Below are 22,873 nucleotides of genomic sequence, written 5' to 3'. Positions count from 1 at the left end.
GATAGGAGCTTGACTAGAGTGCAAGAAACTACAAGAACAGTGTGGCTGGATTAGAGTGACAGAGTGTAGCAGTAGATTAAGTCAGAAAGTTAGAAAGGGTCGATAAAGGAGACCAGATTGTGTAGAGCCTGCCTGATTATCAGTTCTTGTTTTAAAGTAAGGATATTTATTGTATATGTTTATCTAAAGTAAGTTGACGATAGTCACCTTGGAAGCTATATGCTTATTTTAACAATACTAGATTACTCAAAAATTTTTGGAACTTCTTTTTTAATTGCCTTCTAAACCAGTTTAAGTGCCACACATGAAAATAGCTCATTACTACGTATACCTTTTTGTATTTGCTCCTTGTATTTAAGAAAAAGGGGGGCGATTAACCACATATCTCATTTTACTTACCAGGTATGGCTCAGAAAAGATTTCGACAGAAAGAAAATAGGAAACAACTTCAGGCTATAGCTAAGAATCAGATCTACTCAGAGAAGACAATTACTATTACTAAAAATCAGATCCACCTATAGACTAAAAGGAGTTTTAATAATGTTTATGACATTTGTAGCATAATTTGGAATAAGAATATAACCTTACTGACTGATATTGAAGAGACTATTAGATTGACTGACTCATATGGAAGGGACTGTGCTTGGATATTTAAGAAAATTCCGATACATTAAAACACATACATACCAGAAGACCATGCACATTTCTTAATACTTAAGTACTCAAAACAGTCATGCAAATAAGTTTCATTTGTGTTATGCATTCAAGACTGCAAAGATGGCATTTATAATGTAGTGAAATTGTAGAACTTTCTTGTTGCTGTCAATATACCGAGGAACTGAAAGACTAGCACACTTTTAGCTAAATGAATCTGGCTCTTAAGTCTTCTTGTATATATGCTTCAATTTTCAAGTTAGTAATTGTTTCAAGAACATGCTGATTTTGATTTCCCATAAAGAACTTTAAAAAAATCATTATTATTAAAATTATGGAAAAATTGGGTTTCATGCTCTAAATGTTCGAAAGCACCCCTGCCAAAACCCTCATAAATACGGATTTTAAAAATCTACTCATGGGCCCATATACAGGTAGAGATTACTAGTTTTGAATGATTTTTTTGTAGTAATTATTTCTAAAAGAATAAATTTTCTAACCTGAGAAACTAAACTTATTTGAGTGAGTTTTACTGTATTGATAATATTGACCGAAGAAAACCATTGTTTTTCTAGTTAATTATGCATAATGGGAGGAACAATGTTTTCTTTAGTATTTTTAACCAGTGATTTGTAGAATTTAATGGAATGAAGTAGAATTTGTGAACTGTTATTATATAATAAATTTCATAAAGTGGCCACTAAGAATATTAGGTATGTAAAGTGTATAAGGAATGCTTTAATAAAGCTTCTTACTTTGAATATTTTTCAGAAAATTGCTAGGAATCTAATTCTTTAATTCACTCAGAGTAGTTGTCCCTTTGGTATATATATACTGGGGTGGGCATAAGTGGGTTTACAGTCATTCATATGGAAAATAATACAGTAGTTTCTAAGTAATAATACAAGAATAAATTCTGTTTCTTGTACTTAAAACTGTGAACCTACTGAGAAAGAGAGAGAGATCCAGACCCTTGCTTCATACACTCCACATATTAGGATTGCACTGTTAGGCTGGATTATTTAATATGCTTTAAACACTAAACTATTAGCATGGAACACAGAGCCCATGTTTAATTCCTGGGCTTTCCATTAACTTTGCAAAGTATGCATCTGTAAAATAAAAATGGCAGCAGTTTTTCATGAAGGAATTTGAAATTCTATAATGGTAACCATAGTGAAATGTGGCTCAGTTTAGAAATAGTTTTCAGTCTGTTGATTTGGTGGTAGGATTATGAATCTGGTTTCATTTCCATTTTTGTGGAATAAATAATTTACGGTAGGGGAGGAAGGGACAGGAGGGGAGGAGCAACAGAAGGAAGGAAAGAAACATTTGCTTCTCACAAAATAGTAAACAGGACCATGGATAATTCTTGTAACTTGGATCTAAAAGTGTCCATGACCTAATAAGCTATGATGCAAATGTATAAATTAAGTAAAGAATTGTAGTAATAATACAGCTTCCATCAAGAAAAAAAGTGGCTTTAAAAAGGGGGCATCTTGTATTTCATGTTGACTTAAATATTATAACCACTATAAAGCCTATACCTAATTTTGGAGTTAATAATGATTATGATGATTAACAATAATTAAAAATTTAGTTTTTGACTTAAGCTCCGTAAGTTTTTGCAGCATAAGGTTTCATGTTCTTCTTTTCAGCTTATGCATTGCAAGGTACTTGTATTCTACATCCCTGCCTCTCTCATTTCTTCTCTCTCATGTTCATGTCTTCATCACTCTGCTACTAGCTTTGTTTATCTTCCTTTGCCAGTTTAGTAGTGCCCATTGTGCTTCCACATTGTTTTCTACATTTGTCTGCCATTTTGTATACTTATAAATTAGGCTTGGAATGAATTAAGAGCCCTAAAGAAGTTACCTGTAAAGGGAACTTTTCCTGTTTGGGTCTTACCTACATAGCTTCTTTGTTCTCTTAAAAAAATAATTATTTTTAGAGGGAGGGAGAGAGTGGGAGAGAGAGATCAGTTTGTTGTTCTACTTACTTACACATTCCTTGATTGCTTTTCTTGTACTTGTCCTGACCCAAGATTGAATCAGCAACCTTGGCATGTGGGGACAACGCTCTAACCAACTGAGTTACCCGGCTGGGACCTGTGTAGCTTCTTTTTATCTTTTCTTGCCCTTGTTATTGCTGTGTGCTCTGGTAGAGAGATGGTATATTCCATCCAGCCATACACTAAGAGATAACTGTGTGACCTATAGGATGCAATACTTTTTGAACTGAATAATGTCAGGAACAGTAATAAACTTACTGATTTGAAATCCTTGTGCGTTAATCCTGCATCTAATCCTATACCTAAACTGGCAAAATTTGATCATGGAATTAACAGCATCATGAAATTTCAAAAGCTGTTTTTAGCTCTTGATGTATGTTATCTTTTCCAAAAGTTTCAAATAAAGAGGGTCTTCATCATCACTGCAATATTAGCTTAATTATAAATGGGCTTGGGGAAAAACTGTGCCTGGGCTTCTGTTGATCTTTTTCACAGTCTAGAGGAAAGGACAAAAAGTAATGTGGTGAAGAAGTTTATAATTTCTCCTTCCTTCTGTGGAATGAATTACAAGGTCCTGATTTTTTTTTTTTTGCTAGTTGGGAGGTGCTCATTGTAGTGTTCAATGTAGTTGGCTTAATTTTTAGAAAGCACAGTTAAGTTTAATTTTATTTTTTTATAATAATTGAAAACAGTTGGAAGTGCTCTGGTGGTTCTTCAAAACCTTAGTATTGTATTCCTGGTTCTCTGTAGATACCATCCACAGTACTTCATGTTCCTCAGGGTTTATGCTGGTTTTAATGGACTACATTTATTGGAAACACTAAAAGCTGATCTCCTTTCATTTTAAACTACAGTTAACACAATGGAATTTTTTTTTCTGCAAAATGATTCTCACTACGATACTTGAAATTCCCAAAAGACCAAAATTAGTTAAATGATAACATTACAAAAATCCACATTACAAAACTAGTTAACTTTATCATTTGTGAGCAAATATGTTAAGTGTGTGTCTTTTTTAAAGTACTGGCTGCTTCTAATTAGAAACCACAGTCCTATAGACAGACTTCATGTAATTGAAAACTTCAAAAATTTACTTAATGCTTTACTGTAATTTTCATTTAAAATGGGATGATTCAGTCTCTGGACTAGTTCTATCAGTTCACCAAAGGATCAGTGAATTGTGTTCTTAAAACTGTTTAACATAGAAGAGGTTTGTGACTTCAGTAATAACCAGACTTTTTTTCAATTTGTCATTGACACTTAACAGCAACAACACAAATCATGATTTGCTAAACTTCTTTGTTGTATCTCTTTTAGAAATGGCACACCGATTTATTTGCATGTAGTTCAGCTCTTATAGACCAGTCTTTTAAGGCTTTAGCTAGAATTTGCCTCATGAAGCTCTTTATAATGGCTGCCAAAAAGCATTTTGCTAGGATTTAGAACTGAGTAGGCTGTTAATGATTCAGTATGCCCCCTCATTCTTCTCCCACTTCTTAAATTGAAAGCTCCTTCCTTCACGGCATCTAGGTGCCCTGAGTCATCATGGCTCAAGTCTAAGGCATTGTCACATGGAAAAACTCACCATGAAGTAAAATTGTCAGAAAACAATTTGAGTCTGATATGGATCACAGAGATACAATCTATAGGTGGTGGGCCTTATTTAAATTTATTAATGTACTTACAAGTACACGTAAGTCTTCATTCTAGGACTTGTAAATTCTGAGGACTTGTTTATTCCTAGTTAAATTTTAATTGCTTTGATTTTTTATTATCTGTTACATGAAAAAATTTCATTTTTTTCATTGAGCAAATACAGAGTCTGTCTAGAAGCTATCCAGCCATGTACTATGGAAAATAAAGACATTTCTTGAAGAAGATACAAGATACAAGAAACATTGTACATAGGACAGTGATGGCTTGGTCCCTTTCAAAGTAGACACCTTGGCACCTTACACAGTTCTCTCAATTGCCATCATATTTTCCTATTTTAAAATATGACAGCTGCCCTATCATATTTTCCTGAATCTCATTGATGATCTGAAATCTCTTCCCTTTCAAAGGTGATTTTAGTTTTGGGAAAAGCCAGAAGTTGTAGGACACCAAATCTGGGCTTTAGTGGGGCCAAGTCACCTGGTTGATTTGCTGTTTCACCAAAACACTACATGAGATGTGATGCACAGTTGGTCGCATCGTTGTGATGAAGCTGTCAGTCACCAATTGCCCATAGCTGTGGCCTTCTGAATCATCCGAATAGTTTCAGCAGAGGAATGTTCAAGCTTAATGCAAGATTTGATGCAGATTCATTGCTCTACTCGCTCAGTCATTTTGAATGTGACGGCCACACAGTACACAGGCTCACTCAGTGGCGTCTACTGCCCCTGCTGACTAGTATAGTGAAGTTGTCATTGTTCACACATGTGCATTCCAGTCCCCTCTCCTTGGCTGCCAGGTTACATTGATGTTGCACAAACTATTCTTGTTATATTAACAATGGCTGGACTTTTTCTGGACAGGCCTCGTATATCTGAGACAAGTGGTGTGTTTGATTCAGGATAAAACCCACTAGTCCAGAAGTCAAGAGACCTAGAGTTCTGGTCTGTTTACTTAATATGTGCCTCATATATTTCACTTAACCTCTCTGGACTTCAGTTTCCTTATTTTGACAAGGTCAGCAACTTCATGATAGCCCTCTTTGGGATCATCTCATGGCAGATACAGCTAATAGCTGATCCCAGACCAGCTTCAGACTCTTTTTTGGCACAGCATGGTCAGGAGCTATAATGGTCAGCATTTTAGATTAAATGTGTCTGTCATCTCAACCTTATAAAGTCTCTACCAGCTCTGTGATTTCATGACTTTAAATGATTTGCCTATAGCAAGTGTCTCTCTTGTTTGAGTCTTTACTATCTCTTCAGTTGATCATTATGGGTTGAAACTTACTGTGTGAATTGAAGAATGCTTTGTAGTCAGAGATAGCTTGTTTACATTTCACGTAGTATTATAGACTGAATGTTTTTGTTCTCTTGAAATTCATATGTTGAAATCCAATCCCCAATATGATGGTATTTGGAGGAATAGAGTCTTTGGGAGGTGATGAGGTCATAAAGACACTGATTAGTGAGTTTATAAAAGATCCCAGAGATCCTTTGATCCTTTTGTTGGGACACAGCAAAAAATAGCCGTCGAACCAGAAAGCAGGCCCTCACCTGACAGGAGTCTACCAGTGCCTTGATCTTGAACTTACCAGTCCCCAGGACTGTGAGAAATAAATTTCTGTTTATTAGCCATTGAGTATATGTTTGGTTACATTAGCCTGAATGGGCTAAGACACGTTGTGATGTTAAAAACAAATGATTGGAGAAAATTCATGGGGGCCCTTAAAATTTCACATGAAATGAAAACAAGTCAGAATGATCAGGAAAACTTGATTGAAATTTATTTCAACTCCTAAATGTTTCTAAAGCAAAAAAACTCAGGTTAATCAAGTTCAAAGTGATGTATTGTGTCTGTTTGGGGGGTGTATATGAAGCACAACAAATACTAGACTGAGAGACAGGAGGGCCTGAGTTCTGTTTTAACCTGGTTATTGTCTTTATGTATGAAATGGTATCAGACCAGTGCTTCTCAAACATTAATGTATTGTGTAAATTACCTGGGCATCATGTTAAGATGCATATTTGGATTCAGTAAGTCTGAGTGGGCCTTGAGATTCTGCATTTTTAACGAACTCCCAGAGGTGCTATTGCTGTGTGCCATGAACCACACTTTATAAAAATACATTATTGTATGAGGTTCCTTCTTGCTTCGAAAGTGTTTAAATCATAACTCGACTTCTTTTTCTCCAACTCTTTTCCAAGTTTCACTGAACTTGTTCTTTCTGTAGCCTTTTTTCCTAGACTCATTCTGTTTTCTCTCAGTCTGATAGCTCCTGTAGTTTTGTTGTTTTTCCCTTGCCAGAACCAACTTCATGGATGGTCATTAAAATGAGAAGTAGGGTGGTATTATAGAAAGGGGCTTTGGATTCACATCCTTCCCCCAGTTTACTTAACCTCTCAAAACTTTGAATAGCTTCCTAGTAGGGTTCTTGAGAGGAAAAGACATGATATAGAAAGCCCTTGGCACAGTGTCCAGCGTAAAGTAGGTGCTCAAAAATTGGAAATTATTTTTATTATTAATATTGGCATCCTGATTTGGTTTGGTAGAGGATAAAGAAGTGAGGGAATCATCTGTCCACAGCCCAGGGTCTCCCTCCTGTGTTTCACATTTAAAATTCCAACTGCTTACTAGACATATTAACTGAAATTCTTCAAATTTAACCATGGTCAAAAAAAACTCTTTATTTTTCTTTCCTTAGCTGTTCTGCCTCCTTTGATCCTGAAGGAAGTTGATGTTTCACTCTCTACATGCCCAAGTCAGGAACCTATTAGTTCTTCCTTGGTTTTTCAAGTACAGTGGTACCTTAGTACTCATTGTTAATTCATTCCAGAACTTGTGATGAGTGCCAAAACCTACGAGGGCTAAACGATGAAGCATTTTCTCTTGCGGGGTTGTGTTGTGACTCATACAAGTTCGAGCAAGTGCAGCAAGTCCCAAGCAAGCGCTGAGTGTTGAAACATTTTTTCCCATCAAAATGCCACGCATATAGGGTTTGATGAGTTCTGAAGCCAACGAGTACCGAGGTATGACTGTACCAGTTTTTGTTATCCTCACTTTTACCATCTTAGGTAAGATAAGCTCTTCATAATCTTTTACCTGGGCTGTTTTTATCTGATCTTGCTCTTATTAGCCTCCTCAGGTTTTTCACATTCTTCTCTCCCTTTTTCCCCTCCTCCTCACACATACCCCATACTGCTTTCACAGTTATTTTCCTAAAAGTCCTTTTTTAAGACCAAAATTCTTGAATGCCTACTATATAGAAGGCACTGTGTAGGCGCTGAGAATACAATTAGAGAACAAAATGAGACAGTTCCTTCCTAATGAAATTCACTTACTAGTGATGGAGATAGATAATAAAAACAAGTAAATCAGAACAAGGTGCTCTGAGAGAGAATAACAGGATTATATTGGGTGGTCAGAGACAGCAGTTCTTAACATTTGAATAGTTAAGCTACTATCAAGAATGAGGAGGAGACAGCTAAGCAAAGAGCGAGTTAGTGTTGTTCCAGGCTGAGGGTACAGCAGGAGCAAAGATCCTGAGGTGGGGGCATTGAGTATGTTTTAAAAGTGAAATGCTCAGGACATAGTGTTGGAAAGATACGGAGAATGAGAAGGCAGTATTAAGAACGTCCAGCTTTCTAGTATGAGCAATTACTGGGTTAATAGTGGTGCCATTTATTAAAGCAGAAAGATTAGGAGTAGGACAAGTTGGGACAAGGGGTGAAATCATAAGTTTAGTCTGTCAATTTGAGAATATGAAAAAAATCAGTGCAGTTTTGTCAGTCTGCTCTCTGGTTCCTGATTTCATACAAAATCTGTTCCAAATTCTCTTTTGGCTAATCAGGTCCTTAAATAGTTGGACTTTTGACCCTAACTTACCTTTCTAGCTTCTTCCTCAGCTTCCCTTCATTGCTGTGCTTAAGCCATAATGAAATTATTACTGTTCTCAACAGTTTTCAGCCTTTGCATATGTTATTCTGGAATAAATGCCTCTTCATCCTTCAAAGCCTATTGTGAATATTATTATTTTATAGAGTCTTTTCCAACTTCTCCAGGTTTAGATTAGGGTCTCAGGCCTTTTTACGTCATTTGGTTAATACCTCTGTTATAGTACTTACCACATTGTACAATATTAGAATTTTTTTAACATATATGTTTACATTTCACTAAACCATGAGCTACATGGGTACAGATATCAAAGCTTTCTGGTTTTGTGTTCCCAGAATCTAGCATTATAGGGTACATAGGTACTGCTCAGAAAATGAGTGAATGGATATTGTTTTTCCATAAGGAATCTGACCTGACTCTACCCCCTGAACTGGAATGAGTGTTCTTTGCATTCATAGGGTCCAGATACTACTTCTATCATTATTACATTGACAGTAAATTTTTTACATGTTTTTCCTGAGGACAGGAACTGAGTATTGTTTTTCATTGTCTTCCTAGTGCCAAAACAGTGCTTAACTTGCAATCAGGAAAATGCCATTAGACCATAGTTTCACTGTGGAACACCTCACCAATAATACTCTTGGTCAGTGCACATTACGGGAGCTGGAAATAGTAGGAAGGGAGAGTCAATATAATTATTTCTGTATCTCAGATGCTTGCTTGCTTTTCTTGCTAAAAAGATAATGTAAGTATGCTGAAAATAAAATAATAAAATCTAGTTATTTCTTTGAAATAGCTGTGGATATCACTAATTATCTTCATATTGTGAAATACAGCAATACTTTTTCAGTATTCATCCTAACTGACCTCTCAGCAGCATTTGACATTCATTGTTGACCACATTGTTTTCTACTTTTTTGAAATACTCCTTCTCACTTCCAGGATAGCATACACCATATGCCAATACCTTGATGCTGTTTATTTTAGGAGTTGCTGCTTTGCTTTTTCAGATAACTAAATTTTTGAATTCCTCAAGGCTTAGTCCTAGGATCTTTTCTATATGCTTTCTAGGTAATTTCATCTGTAAGCTGAACATTTCCAGATTTATATTTCCTGCATATACAAAGTGGGGCAAAAGTAGGTTTACAGTTGTGAGTGCATGAAACAGTTTATTCTATTATTTATTAATGTATTATTTTCTGTATGAAAAACTGTAAACCTACTTTCACCCCACCCTGTGTAAATATTTCTAACTTTTCCCACGGATGTTTCAAAGGTAACTCAGATTCCCATGTTCAAGGTCAAACTCCTGGGAGCCTCAAAAGTACCAGACTACAGAAGGTTTTGAAGAGTGATTTATTGCCTGTCATAACAATTATTTCAAGCATTTTCCCCTTTCCCCTGGAATTCTGTTCAGTAGGAAATTGTTTTCATACTAAAATAATTTCTAAATAATTGATAATATATAAATATTCAAATAAATAGAAATTATCAGAAGTACTATAACAGTAAACCTTTATTGAGCTACTATTATGTGCTAGGTACTTTAATTTTTATAACAACCCTTGAGGGAGGTAATATTATATTAGTGAAAACTAATAGTTTGTAATGATTATAAGTATAGAGTCTTAATAAAGACTTCTCAGATTCCTATCCCAGATGTCAGCCCTAAAATTTATTAGATGTGTGACCTCAGGTAATTTAATGATCTAGGCCTCAGTTTCTTCATCTATAAAACAGAGATGATAATATTTCTCTCCTAAGAACATTATTAGGAGTTAATTAATTGTAAATATCTTTGTAAAATGCCTGGCACCATTTATGATAAGCACTGCATATCTGTTAATGTTATTACTTACTATCTTAGGTTTATAAATTAGGAACCTTAGTGAAGTTGGTTCAAGTCTCACAGCTATCAAATGACATCACAGCTATCAAATGCTGGGAGATAAACACAGACAGTCTGACTCCAGAACTCCCTCAACCACTTTATTTTACTTTATTTCAACTAATAAATTATCTCATCCTTTTGCACATAGACTCCATATTAATGATCTCATTGTGATCATAAGAGTATTCATTGCAGCTCTCACACCTGGTGTTTAAAATGTAGATCTAAACTATGTAGGTAAAAGCTCACTTCAGTATGATTTGAGAGGCACAAGGATATACATCTTAATTCTGGTTTATTGTATGTGCATTGTTTGTTTTTCTCCCTTTCTTGTTAGCAGTTAAGTCACCAAAATCCCCCCAAAATGGAAATACTGCATACTTTTATATTACTCTTAAGAGTCTTTAGTTGTGATTTATGTACTTTTTTAAGTTGTCTTTTTCTAAACATTTTCAGAATGACTTGGGGGCTCAGTAGCATGTTATATTCATATAGAGTGCCTAAAATAAATAATTTTTGATATGTTTAACTATTACTTCTTTAGAAATTATGTAGTGATTTGTCCGTTTTTAAACATCTAAGATGTTTCAATTTCCCAAGGAGTTTTCCTTTGAATTTTAATTTTATTATCTGCTTTTTGACTAGGAACTTTAATTTTAGTATTTTGGTTTCTTTGAGTCTGTATGTATTTGAATCTGCTTAATTTCATAAGCTTTAGTCTCTGACTCTCATTTAGGCCTTTAGTAAAAAAGCACATCAGGTTACTGTTTATAGTTTCTATAGTTGATTTGTCCCTCACCCCACCTTGTTATTTCTTTTTTCATTGTTGATTTTTTATTCTTACTCATTTGTGGCAAAAAAAAATTTGTATTGACAATATAAAGGCAGAAGATGGAAAGTCTTATAGCCTTGGAATTTAGCAGGAAGGAGTTCTTGAAGAAGAGCAGACTTTGAAAAACCAGAATCATCTCTACAGGTCGAGTCCATTTTTACCTCGTTTTAGGGACTGCCAAATTTTTTGGACTGTAAGATGCACCAGACCATAAGATGCATCTCGGTTTTAGAGGAGGAAAGTAGGAAAAAAATTTTTGAAGCAAAAAATGTGGTAAAATATTTAATAACATAGGCCACCCCCTTCCCCCACAAGCGAGGTAAGCTACATTCAAACTGTAAGATGCACCCCCTTTCTTCCCAGATTTGCGGTGGTGGTGCATCTTACAGTCCAGGAAAAAAAGATTAAATGCTGTGGCCTAGTCTATTTACTCTTATGGAAACAAATACAGTTAAAATAGTATTTCTATCAGTTAAGACTGTACATGACAATAAAACCCCACTCAAACTGGCCTAAGTGGGGAGAAGAGCTAATGGTTTGTGCAAATTGGTCCAGGTTAGGTGTAGCTTTAAGAATGGCTCCACCCAAGGTTCAAACAATGCCACTAAGACTAGATTCCTATAGGTTGCATTAGCACTGCTTCCTCTGTGTTAGCTTGATTCTTAGCCCTACATGAGCAAAAGATACCTTAAGTCCCTTAAGCCCCTAAATCCTCACAGTGTCATGTGTATCTGGAAAGACTAACCCTCATTTTCCTAGAAGCCCCAGCAAAAGTCTTGCTGTGTCTCATTGACAGATTGGCACACTCCCCTTGTAGGGAGGAGAATGGGAAGCTCTGACTGGGATTGAGCCATATGCTCAGCCATCAAGTTTGAGGGGGTAGCCAGCTCCACCAGATACATATAAACGATTTCCAAAAGGGGAATGAAGATACCATTATACCGCAGGAAGGGTTTATGTTTGCTAGGCAGCAAAAAGTAGATGTCCTTAACACCTGATAGTGTTTTCCTTTTCCATGTTAAGGGTTAGCACTTACCTGGGAAAGACCAGTTTTGATTGTTATTGTTGTTGCTGTTTTTAGTGTTTACTGCTAATTTGGAATTTGTATGAACTCACTTCCAAGCTATTGTTTTAAAGCAATTATAAATGGGAATTGCTACGACTTTCACTTCTGAAGAGCTATGAGAATGTATTGGTATACAATTTGGTGCTACTTTAACAAATACCATAATTCTAATTTTTCTATTAGCTCTAGTAATCAAATTGGTTGATAGTTCTGTGGTATAGGGCAGTATTTTTGTGGCTTAACATGTTTTTCTAGGTTAACATTTTGTTTAATGCCTTAAGCAAACTGGGCTTTTGGACCAAGAAATTTATAAAGAACCATGAAATGTGAAGTTCTGTTCTAGATACTCAGGGTCTTGGAAGAGATGAAGGATACTAACAAAGGCTTTATATGTTGCTTTCTGAAAATAAAAGCTCAATTTTTACTGAAGAGGAAAATAAGGTACTTTTTGTAGGGTTACTGTTACTAACACCAAAAATATGAAATAAGGTAGAAAATGATACTTAATGTTTTAGTCTAATATAATCATTTAGATAGTTTCTTCTATTTTTATGTTATATTTATATATGTGCATGAGTATGTTTATCCCTATAAGACTTTAACATTCTGTAGTCTTTAGCAAATTTTAGTATTTTTCTCTTAAATTTCTTTTTTTTAAAAGATTTTATTTATTTACTTTTATAGAGAGAGGAAGGGAAGGAGAAAGAGAAAGGAAAGAAAAATCCATCGCTTGCCTCTCACATGCCCCTCACTGGGGACCTGGCCTGCAACTCAGGCATGTGACCTAACTAGCAATTGAACTGGCAACCTTTTGGTTTGCAGACCAGCACTCAATCCACTGAGCCACACCAGCCAGGGCTCTCCTAAATTTCTCGACACTATAGGAATATTTATGCTTTAGTCAACAAATTAAAGTGAAGACTTCATAAACTCTACCTTAAACATATATTTAACATCTTCTTTTATTTTTAAGTGCTGCAAATTGAGCAAGGCAAAGTTTTCCCCTTGATTTTCAGCTTTGATAGGAGATAGCACAAAGTCATACATAGCTACTGTATTTTTAGGACTATAAGATGTACCAGACCATAAGACACACCTAGGTTTTAGAGGAGGAAAACAGAGGAGCACATTTTGAAGCAAAAAAATGTGGTAAAATATTTAATAACCCGTGACCCTGCTCCACTGCCCCCTCCACGAGCCAGGTACCTACATTTGGACTACCATATCCCCCAGATTTGAGGGGGGCGAGTGCATCTTAGAGTCTGAAAAATACAGTATAATGCAAAGCTGGATATAAGGCTAAGAGGTTAGGGGATAAGAAAGACTTACTGATTTGAAAAGACATGTAAAATGGATTTTGAAATATTAGCAGACTGTTTTACAGCTAAATAGTAACAGTATTAAAACAGTTACTGTTTACTGAACATTTATTATATATTCAGTCTCATTTGTGTCAAAAAATGTGTGATACATGTGACATAAACAGGGTTAGCCATGCCACTTTAAATAGGGGGGAGAGTTGGAAAAAATACAAATTATGTTAGATCCAGAAGACACATAAGTTTAAAATTTAAAAATCAAAAGTAATAGAGCTTATTAGGATGCATCAAATGAGGAGCTTTCTATTTCAGCCATCACAATAATTCTTAGTAGTATAATTAACAGTTGCGAAGCATTTCTAACAAAAATTATGATGTTTCTAACTTTCAGGAAGGTAATCAATGATTTGAATACAAACTTAATAGTATATACGTTACCATAGAAGGTGCTAGATTAGTATTAGAGTCATTAGAGAAATTCCTTTGGCTTTGTATAGATCAGCAATATTAGCAATTGTTGACTGTGTTCTATCTCTCTTAGAATCAACAGTGTATGTATTTGCTTGGTTTTGATGCATGTATTAGTGCATTCTACAAATATAAGATGGTTCACTTAATTTTTTAAAAGATTTTATTTATTTATTTTTATAGAGAGGGGAAGGAAGGGAGAGAGAGGGAGAGAAATATCAATGCATGGTTGCTTCTCACGTGCCCCTGTTGGGGACCTGGCCCACAGCCCAGGCATGTGTCCTGCCTGGGAATCGAACCAGCGACCCTTTGCTTCACAGACTGGCACTCAGTTCACTGAGCCACACCAGTCAAGGCACAAGATGGTTCACTTAAAGTGAACCTGCCAAAATACAGTATGACTTTAAATGAGTGGTCTTGGAAAATTTATAAATAGCCTAAATGTTTACTGAAGAACATTTTCATAATCACCATAAAAGTATTAAGAATAGCAGTTAAACAAAACCTATTTTAATTGCAGTTTATTGAGGTATTGTTTATCTGAAAGAGTCCAAAAGACAGAAAACTGTACTTGAACAACAATTAAATTAAAAAAGAAAAAAAAGAGTCCAAATTAGTTTGAACAAATAAGATCTTAACTTATGGTATTCTGAGCCTAGTATTTTTTAATTGAATATCAAGGGTATATTAAAGTGCTTACATTTATCTTTCTCTATAAAAGATTGTTCTGACAGTGAGTTTAAGTCATTTTCACAATTTATTGCTGTCTAAAAATTTCCCTTGACTTCACATTTTGTTCTGAATGTCTTGGTTTCTTTCCTCCACCTACGCAATGTTGAAGGAAAGTGAAGCAAGAGTTGCAAAGTAACACAGTGACTTTGAGAACCTTGGCTTTTTTGAAAAAAGATATATAAACAAAATAAGCCTTTACTATAAGATTGCTTTTTATTGATATCCAGAAAAGAGCTTTTGGCAAGTGTTCAGTAAATGTGTGAATAGCCTGATTGATTTAGCTAGAATAAATAGGAAGCTTTGCTATTTGACCTTGTAGATATTTGGCCCAGTAAACACTGTAATAGACTCTATGGTCAAAGATATACAAACAAAAACAAAAACAACAGCCCCCTTCCACCAAACATAGATTCAAATATCAGCAATTTTATATCTAAGGGCTTTAAAGAGAAAGAACAGTATGTTATTTAGAATCTTGTTTATTTCTGTTATGAAAAATAATCATGTTAGCTTAAATCATACCCAATGCTTTGACAGCTGTTAATAGAGGAGATCCTTGCTTAGAATTTTAAGGTGTATGAAATTCAGAGATATCTGTAAAAGTTTAAACATACTCTTGTATACTCTGCAATGAAACTTTAATAAAGGCAGGAGACATTAGGACAAATAATCAAAGATAACATAAAAGCAAATGAAATAAAAAAGAACTCACTATGAATGTCACATTAGTTCAACTCAGTCTGTAACTTTGGTTAAAATGTAAAACTTTAAGAAATTTTTGAGGTCCTGCTTATTTTTTTTCCTTAAGTGGGACAGGGATAAAAAAAGATGTTCATGGCAACGAAAAAGCATATTGTACTTTGGAAAAATACATCTGCAAATCTGATCACTTTGTTTTAAAAGCATAGGAGGTACATCATAACTTTACTTGCTTAAGACTTTTATCATTACAACAGGAAATCTCAGAAAAACAAGTTTTTTAAAATTCTGGTAGCTGTGTTAAAAATATTTCTCATTTAATCTTTGAATTTATAAGTCCTAGTGGAAGTACCTGATCCATACTAGGAACTCCATCAATGTTTATTGAATTAACATCAATTTTAGAAATTTCAAAATAGGGTGGTATTACTTTTCTGGGCTTTAAAACCACACCCCCCTTACCTTTGTGTCTAAACTCCCACACCTTTCTATCTCAATTTTGATATAAATAGCTTCTCAGTTTTGAGTGTGAAGAAAACTGGTTATTTTTTTTATCTACCCAATCTTAGCCTATGCTGAAATTACTTAAAAGGCAACTCAATTTAACAGCATTCCTTCTTTCCAGGTATTTATAGTATAGAATATAGATTCTGAAAATATGAATGGGAAGAGCTTGTTTTTATCTAGAAGATTGATTGTGGAAAAAAGATAATATAGAAAACCAGTTTGAAGAAAATAATCTATTCCTGTCTAGTGGTCGGTCCTAAGAAATGTAGTTAGAGGGAGCTAAATTTTGATTTTCAAATGGTAACTGAGGCTACCATCTAGATTTTCCAGGTTAGTTCCTCCTAGCAGGTACAGTATTACTTTGACCACAAGCTTGGCAAATGGCAGTTGTTGCAGTCAAGGACTTACTGAAAAGAGTTTGAGAAAAACAGTTAAAAGAGCATTAAATGAATACATTTTTAATTCAGCGAAGTTCTAGAAGGCATCCACTTCCAAGTCAAATTAGATTCATCCACGTTAAAAACCTGACCGACTGAACATTGTTTAGGAAACATTGCTGTGATGTCCTAATTTACTAAATTATGGTCTCCCTACAAATTTTTATTTTCTCTATTGTCAGGATATAAAGGGGAAAGATAATTGTCATACTTTCTGTTTATATTGAACTGAATTTTAAGTGAGGTTTTACATTTTGTTATACAAATATTAAACATCATAATCAATTAATAGTTTCTTTAGTTTTCTTCTGGTCCTGCCCACCTAGTTTCTTATCTCTACAGGTAAATTCATCCTTAGTCAAATTTGCCCTGGTTCTCAGTACCTAAAAATATGCAAACCATATTCTACATCAAATGGAGATTCCTTTTGGTCAGTTTTGTCCTGGCTAGTGTTAAATAGTTTGAAAGGCATTCTCCAGCTTTGTATAACAGTTTATTACTTCTTTTACATACTTGCCTTCCAGAAAAGTGTATGCCACCCATCTCACTCGGGAGAGAGCCACATTACTGGTCGCTTCTTGATCCGTTCACCCTGAGGAAAAGGAAAGAAACAAACCCATCTCTGGTCACCTGATAGGTCTTCTACCTTCCTTAGGGACAGAGCCTGCCTTCTGGGAGAAATTGAAAAACAATATACACAAATGCTGAGGGAGCCCACACTAGCCATCCGTATTCATATAAATTTTCATATACAAACAGTGAAAGAATTACCAAGACAGTATGAGGAGAATAAGTAACTAGAAAAAGGAGCCATGCTATGCTTCCTGTGTCTTTTGTGGGGGTTTCCTATGCTTACATCATCCATTTGGTCTAATGGATTTAGCATGCATTGGGTTGACCAAAAAAAGTCCATATGGTTTTTTCTGTAAAATAAAAGACATTTTTCATTTTCACCAAAACTTTATTGGTTTGGATATTTTGAGTATGTTGGCCATTTCCGGCGTGGTATAATGTTGATTGTTCTCAGTGTCTTAATTTGATTGCTATCAACTTCAACTGGTCTGCCCAACCATGGAGCATCATCCAATGAGAAACCTCCAACATAAAACTTTGCAAACCACTTTCGACACATTCTGTTGGTCACAGCACTTTTTCCATATACTGCACAAGTCTTTTTTGCATCTCAACTGTGTTTTTACCTTTCTTAAAATAATAAAGCATAATATTCTGAAAATGTTTATTTTCTCCCATCTTCAGTATTAAAATGGCTACATAAAAATTCACCAGTTTTGATGCTTTTTAAAAAAATGCACGTTGATATGACAGCTGTCACAATAAACCTAACAAAAATTGTTTTGAATATAGTTAAACTTAGTGCTACTGGACCGTTTTACAGAAGAAACGAAACAAACGTTTTGACCCACCCACTATTTCCCTTTCCATCTTTAGATTAACTTCTATTGTTTTTAATCTTTGGGAAAGATAACTCTTTGATACAACTTCATAAGAATCCCTAAAGTGAATTTTATGTGTTTACCACAGCCTATTTTCAGTCAGACTGTCCCAGTATTCCACCCAAATTTGGGAAAAACCAATTTTACCATAATGCAGTAATAAAGAGACTAAAATTTCTAATTTGATATATTTAACCTAGACATTGTTGCTAGACATACCAGTATTCTGGCCCTGGGTTAATTAACTGTTGCTGTGTAGAATGGTAGAAAGAACATATGCTTAAATTCAGATCTCAGCTTTTGCCACTTAATGTCTAAATGACATTAACAAATTTCTTTAGCCTGATTTCCTCATCTGTCATAAGACAGTTGTGAAGATTGACTTTAACAAATGTAAAATTCTTAGTATCTGCTACATAGTAGATAAGACATGTTTGTTTTCTTCCCCTCTCTGAAACCTTGGGTATATATAGGCTTTTGATTGACTCCAAAGTCAAGTTCCATCTCTTTACCCTGGCTCTTAAGGCCTGTTATATTAGGTACTTCTTTACCTTTCAGCCGCATCTCATTGATTTATTAAACATTTATTTGGTGCTTGCTGATAGGCACCGAGCTTAGAGACATTGTCCTTGATTTCCAAAGACTTACTGTTTCTTGATCTCCTAACCAAGCCCTTCATTCCAGAGAACCTGCTAACTTTCCCCTTTTCTAATAAGCACACAATATAGATTATTTCCCCTTTGCTTTTTTTTTTTTTTTAAATTTTGGTGTATGTTGTTTCTAACACCTGAAACGTCTGTTCCCCTCTTACCAAAATCCAATTTGTCACCCAGGGCCCAACTCAGATATCCCTCCTATGAAGTTTTCCCTGGATCCTCTTCCACTAAAGTAGTAGCACCTTATCTATCTATCTGCCTACCTACCTACCTACCTACCTATCTATTTATTTAGAGTCTTATAGCACCTATGGTTTTTTGCTTTAATATGGTACCTGTTCTATACTGATTTGGGTTGGGTTGATTGATTTATAACTTTCTTTCATAACAAAGTAAATGAGTGGTGGTATAGGGAATCATACCTTTTGCATTAGTTTGAATACTTCTGTAGCTTCTGGCATTGTACTAATGCTCAGTAATATTTGTTGGACTAGTAATTGCATTATTAGTGACTGTAGATGCACAGAATTAAAAGGAGACCACAGCCCTCAGCTTGAAAATTGTTCCAATACCTAAATTAATTAAACTGCAAGGGAAGCCCACAATTGCTATTGTCAGTAGAAGAGATCATTAATAAACATTTAATGGAAAGTACTAATCTAGACTATTGGAAAAAAGGCGGCTCTTCATAATCCTGTTGTGAAGAGATACCATCTCATAAACTAGAAGTATTAGTTTTATTTGTTTTTTAACTGTTTTTAGCTATTTAGCCAAATAGGATTCTAAGATAATATTTTCATTTATAATAACAGAAAAACATAAGTAAAGTGTTTTTCTGAGTTGTGTGAGCTGTACTAGTAATTGTGGAACATGAGGAGGATGGGGAATTCCTGATTTACAGCCAGTCTGTCAGAAGCAAGGGTGGCCTGGATGTGTGACTGGAACCTAAAGTGGGGCAGTCTTGTGGGACTGAGCCCTTTAACTTGTGGCATCTGAGGTAAGACCAGGTAGTGTCAGAATTTAGAATTGAATTGAATGGTTGGATACCCATTTGGTGCCAGAGAATTGACTGCTTGGTTGGTGTTAGAGATGGCAACCCTCAGTTGCGTTTATTTAAAGTGATATACGATATCAACAGAAATCTATGTCTACGATTAAAGCTAGATTGAAACAGAATATGAGATTAAAAATTCCAACCCTAATTATGAATTTTGTAATTTCTGGTACAAAAAGCAGTTGGTTTGGGAAAGTCTTCAGCTCTGTGAAAACTTACATATCTTGTAGAATGTTCAAATGATTATTCCCTCATTGTGGTTCTAGAAGAAATATAAATATCTAGATTTTTAAAAAGCTTATACAAGTTCTAAAGCTGCACAAGTTTTTCTGATGTTTTGTTCTTCAAAAAATCCGATATTTGAATTCCAAATGTATGCCCACAACCAGTAATCTTAAGTTTATGGCAGATTTTTTAAAATGTGATAAATGCCCTGTTTATTATAACAGTTTTATTGAGATATAATTTATATACCACACAGTTCACCCACTTGTGTACACCTCAGTGGTTTTTAGTATACACACACAGAGTTGTGCAACCATCACTACAGTCAATTTTAAAACATTTTTGTCACCTAAAAATCCTATAGTGTTTAGCTGTCACTCCCCAATCCCCCCAGTCCCTATGCCACCCCAGCGCAGCCCTAGGTAGCCACTAATCTTACTTTCTGTTTTTTCCTATTTTGGACATTTCATATTAATGGGATCAACAATGTATAGTCTTTTGTGACTGACTTCTTTCACTTAGCCTAATGTTTTCAAAGTTCATCCATGTTGTAGCATGTATCAGTATTGTATTCCTTTTTAATTGTCAAATAATACTCCATTGTTTGGATATACCACATTTTTTTATTCATTCATCAGGTATGGATGTATGGGTTGTTTCCCTTTTTTTGGCTTTTATGAATAATGTGCATTATGAACATTTGTGCATAGGTCTTTGTATAGACATGTTTTTATTTCACCTGGGAGTGGAATTCCTGGGTCATATGATAATTTTATGTATAATCTCTTGAGGGACTGCCAGACTATTTTGCAAAGTAACTGCACCATTTTACTCTCCTACCTCAAGTTTGCAACTTTTCTACATCCTTGTCAGTACTTGTCATTGTCTTTCTTTTTGATCATAGCCATCCTAAGGAGTGTGGAGTGTATCTCATTGTACTTTTGATTGGCATTTCCCTAATGGCTCATGATGTTGAGTATGTTTTCATGTACTTACTGGCGATTTGTATTTCTTCTTTGGAGAAATGTCTGTTCATATCCTTTAGCAATTTTTAATTGGGTCATTTATCTTTTTTATTATTTAATTGTGAGACTCCTTATATATTTGTATCTAGATGCAGATTTATCTTTATCAGGTGATTTGCAAATATTTTTCCTGTACTTTGGGTTATCTGTGGCACTACATTTTTCTTTTTAAAAATTTTGTTTTTCTATTATAGCTTACATTCAGTATTATTTTGTATTAGTTTCAAGTGTACAACATAATGGTTAGACAATTATAAACTTCACAAAGTGGTCCTCCCAATATCAATTAAGTCTTTTTCAATTTTGTTTGTTGATTTTGTTTTTTAGATTCCACATATAAATGAAATCATAAGGTATTTGTCTCTTTCTGACTGACTTACTTCACTTAGCTGTTGCAAATGGTGAGATTATATATGTTTACCACAACATTTTTATCCAGTCATTCATTGATGGGCACTCGGGTTACTTCCATATCTTGGCTGTTATAGATAATGCTGCAGTGAATATAGAGGTTTATATATTATTATGAACTACTGTTTTCGAGTTTCTTCAGATATATACCCAGCAGTGGAATCACTGGGTTATAAGGCATTTGCATTTTTAACTTTTTGAGGCCCCTCAGTACTGTTTTCCACAGGGGCTATACCGATCTGCATTTCTACCAACACCCAAGGGTTCCACATCCTCACCAACGTTTGTTTGTTAATTTATTATGCTAGCCATTCTAACAGATATGAAGCAATATTTCATTGTGGCTTTAATTTGCATTTCTCTGATCATGATTGATGTTGAACGTCTTTTCATATGTCCTCTTTGGGGAAGTATCTATTCTGGTCCTCTGTGTGGCAGTACTTATGGTATACTGATTTCTTTGTTTTGTTTAAGGAGACTTCCACTTTAGCAAAGTCCATAAAGTGGGAGTGTGAACAGCTAATTTGGGGAGGCATGGCCTATCTGGTGAGCAGAAAGAAACAAATATCCGTGATTTGCCAATTATATCTTTTATTTGACTTATTTTCAGCTTTCTCTTTCTGGTATAAAATTATAACAACACACAGCAAAGAATAAAGCTAGAGGTGAAGATTTGGCCATCTCGTGATAATATTGTACTTACGTAATAAAAGGTATGAGTTACTTGTTGGCTGACTGCTCTGTTCTTTAGAATTTGTGTTATTGCCTCTTAAACTAATGAAACTAGTATAGTAGTCAAGTCAGAAAGGTCTATTTACTTAGCCCTGTGACCTTCATCAATAACGTACCCTTTCGGGGATATAGATTTTAAAATAGAGGGAATTGAAAGGAACAGGTTATTTCTTAAGGTTCTTTCCAGCTTTAAAATGTGATATGACACAGTTCAACCAGTGATTTTTTTTCCTTCTTCCTGTCCCAACGAGGAAGAATTATGCCTTATTGAAAAATCTTAGGCTTCAGTGTACAGTACCTTTTCCTCAAAAAGATTAGAGTTAGATGGATTAGGCAAGTAAAAACCTTGACACATGTAGATATTCAGGGAAGAATTACTGCAGAACAACAAATGCTTTCTATGTGAGTTTACCTTTTGGGTTAGAGGAACATGACCTAAGTGTCACCAATGAGGTGCAACTAAAGGATGGAATAATTTACACACCTGCTGTGGGTGTGGCTAGAAGCAAAGGGCCTGTGAGGAATGAGTGCTTCATTGCTTCCTGAGAAGTACTCAGACATCATTAAAGAAGAAGCAAGCTGTAGGAGGTCAGTTGTGATCAAGGGTAAAATCAAAACCTAGGCTACAGCTAAATAAGAAGAAAAATAGGACCATAAGAAAAAGAAAAGAAAAACAACTGAAAAGGCCTAGAAATTGTGTGGTAAGTGCACAGTTGTGAGGAGGGAGGGGAAGGTTTGTTTGGTGTGTTCTGGAATGATTTTTAAACATTTTCACCGTATTTTGGAAGTTTATCATTGTTCCCTGGCCTCAACTGAGGTAATTCCCAGAATTTTAGGCATTGTAGATGAAGACAAGGAAGTTTTCAGACATCTTTGAGCCAGGCCAAATATGGGAGAAGAATATGGGAAAGGTCATTTAGATTTAGGTTCATTTGTTCAAGTTTGGTAACTGGTTCCCACAAGCCAGGAAAGCTCATTAAAGTTTTGTTTTTGTGTTTGACTGGCCTCGATGGTGTTATTAATCAGACATCATTGTAAATACAGCATATGTGAAAAGCAAAAAGAATGAAGTTCTTTATCAAAAAAAGTCAGAATTCAGATTGGGAAAGGAAAGCTTAAAAATTTAAGTCCAGCCCTTCTTTCTCTTGTCCTC

The 22,873-nt window shown here is 35.1% G+C and overlaps 1 protein-coding gene across 2 annotated transcripts in view; it reads left to right on the top strand.

Annotated features, from left to right (window-relative positions):
* Nucleotides 1-22,873, top strand: part of PELI1 (pellino E3 ubiquitin protein ligase 1) — a 55,251-nt gene that overhangs the window by 5,427 nt on the left and 26,951 nt on the right. The window contains exon 1 of one of the 2 annotated variants that reach the window (XM_053663410.1): nt 7,099-7,347. The exons of the other annotated variant lie outside the window; for it this stretch is intronic. The gene's annotated coding sequence lies outside the window, so the exon portion shown is untranslated. Of the gene's footprint in view, nt 1-7,098; nt 7,348-22,873 lie in introns of those variants that run through there. 2 annotated transcript variants of the gene reach the window in all.

The sequence above is a fragment of the Artibeus jamaicensis genome, unplaced genomic scaffold, assembly GCF_021234435.1.
Source record: "Artibeus jamaicensis isolate MK-2021 breed Jamaican fruit bat unplaced genomic scaffold, CSHL_Jam_final contig_3175, whole genome shotgun sequence".
In the NCBI taxonomy this organism is placed as follows: domain Eukaryota; kingdom Metazoa; phylum Chordata; class Mammalia; order Chiroptera; family Phyllostomidae; genus Artibeus; species Artibeus jamaicensis.
Note: the sequence above shows the minus strand (reverse complement) of the source record. Positions and strands in the feature narration are given on the sequence as shown.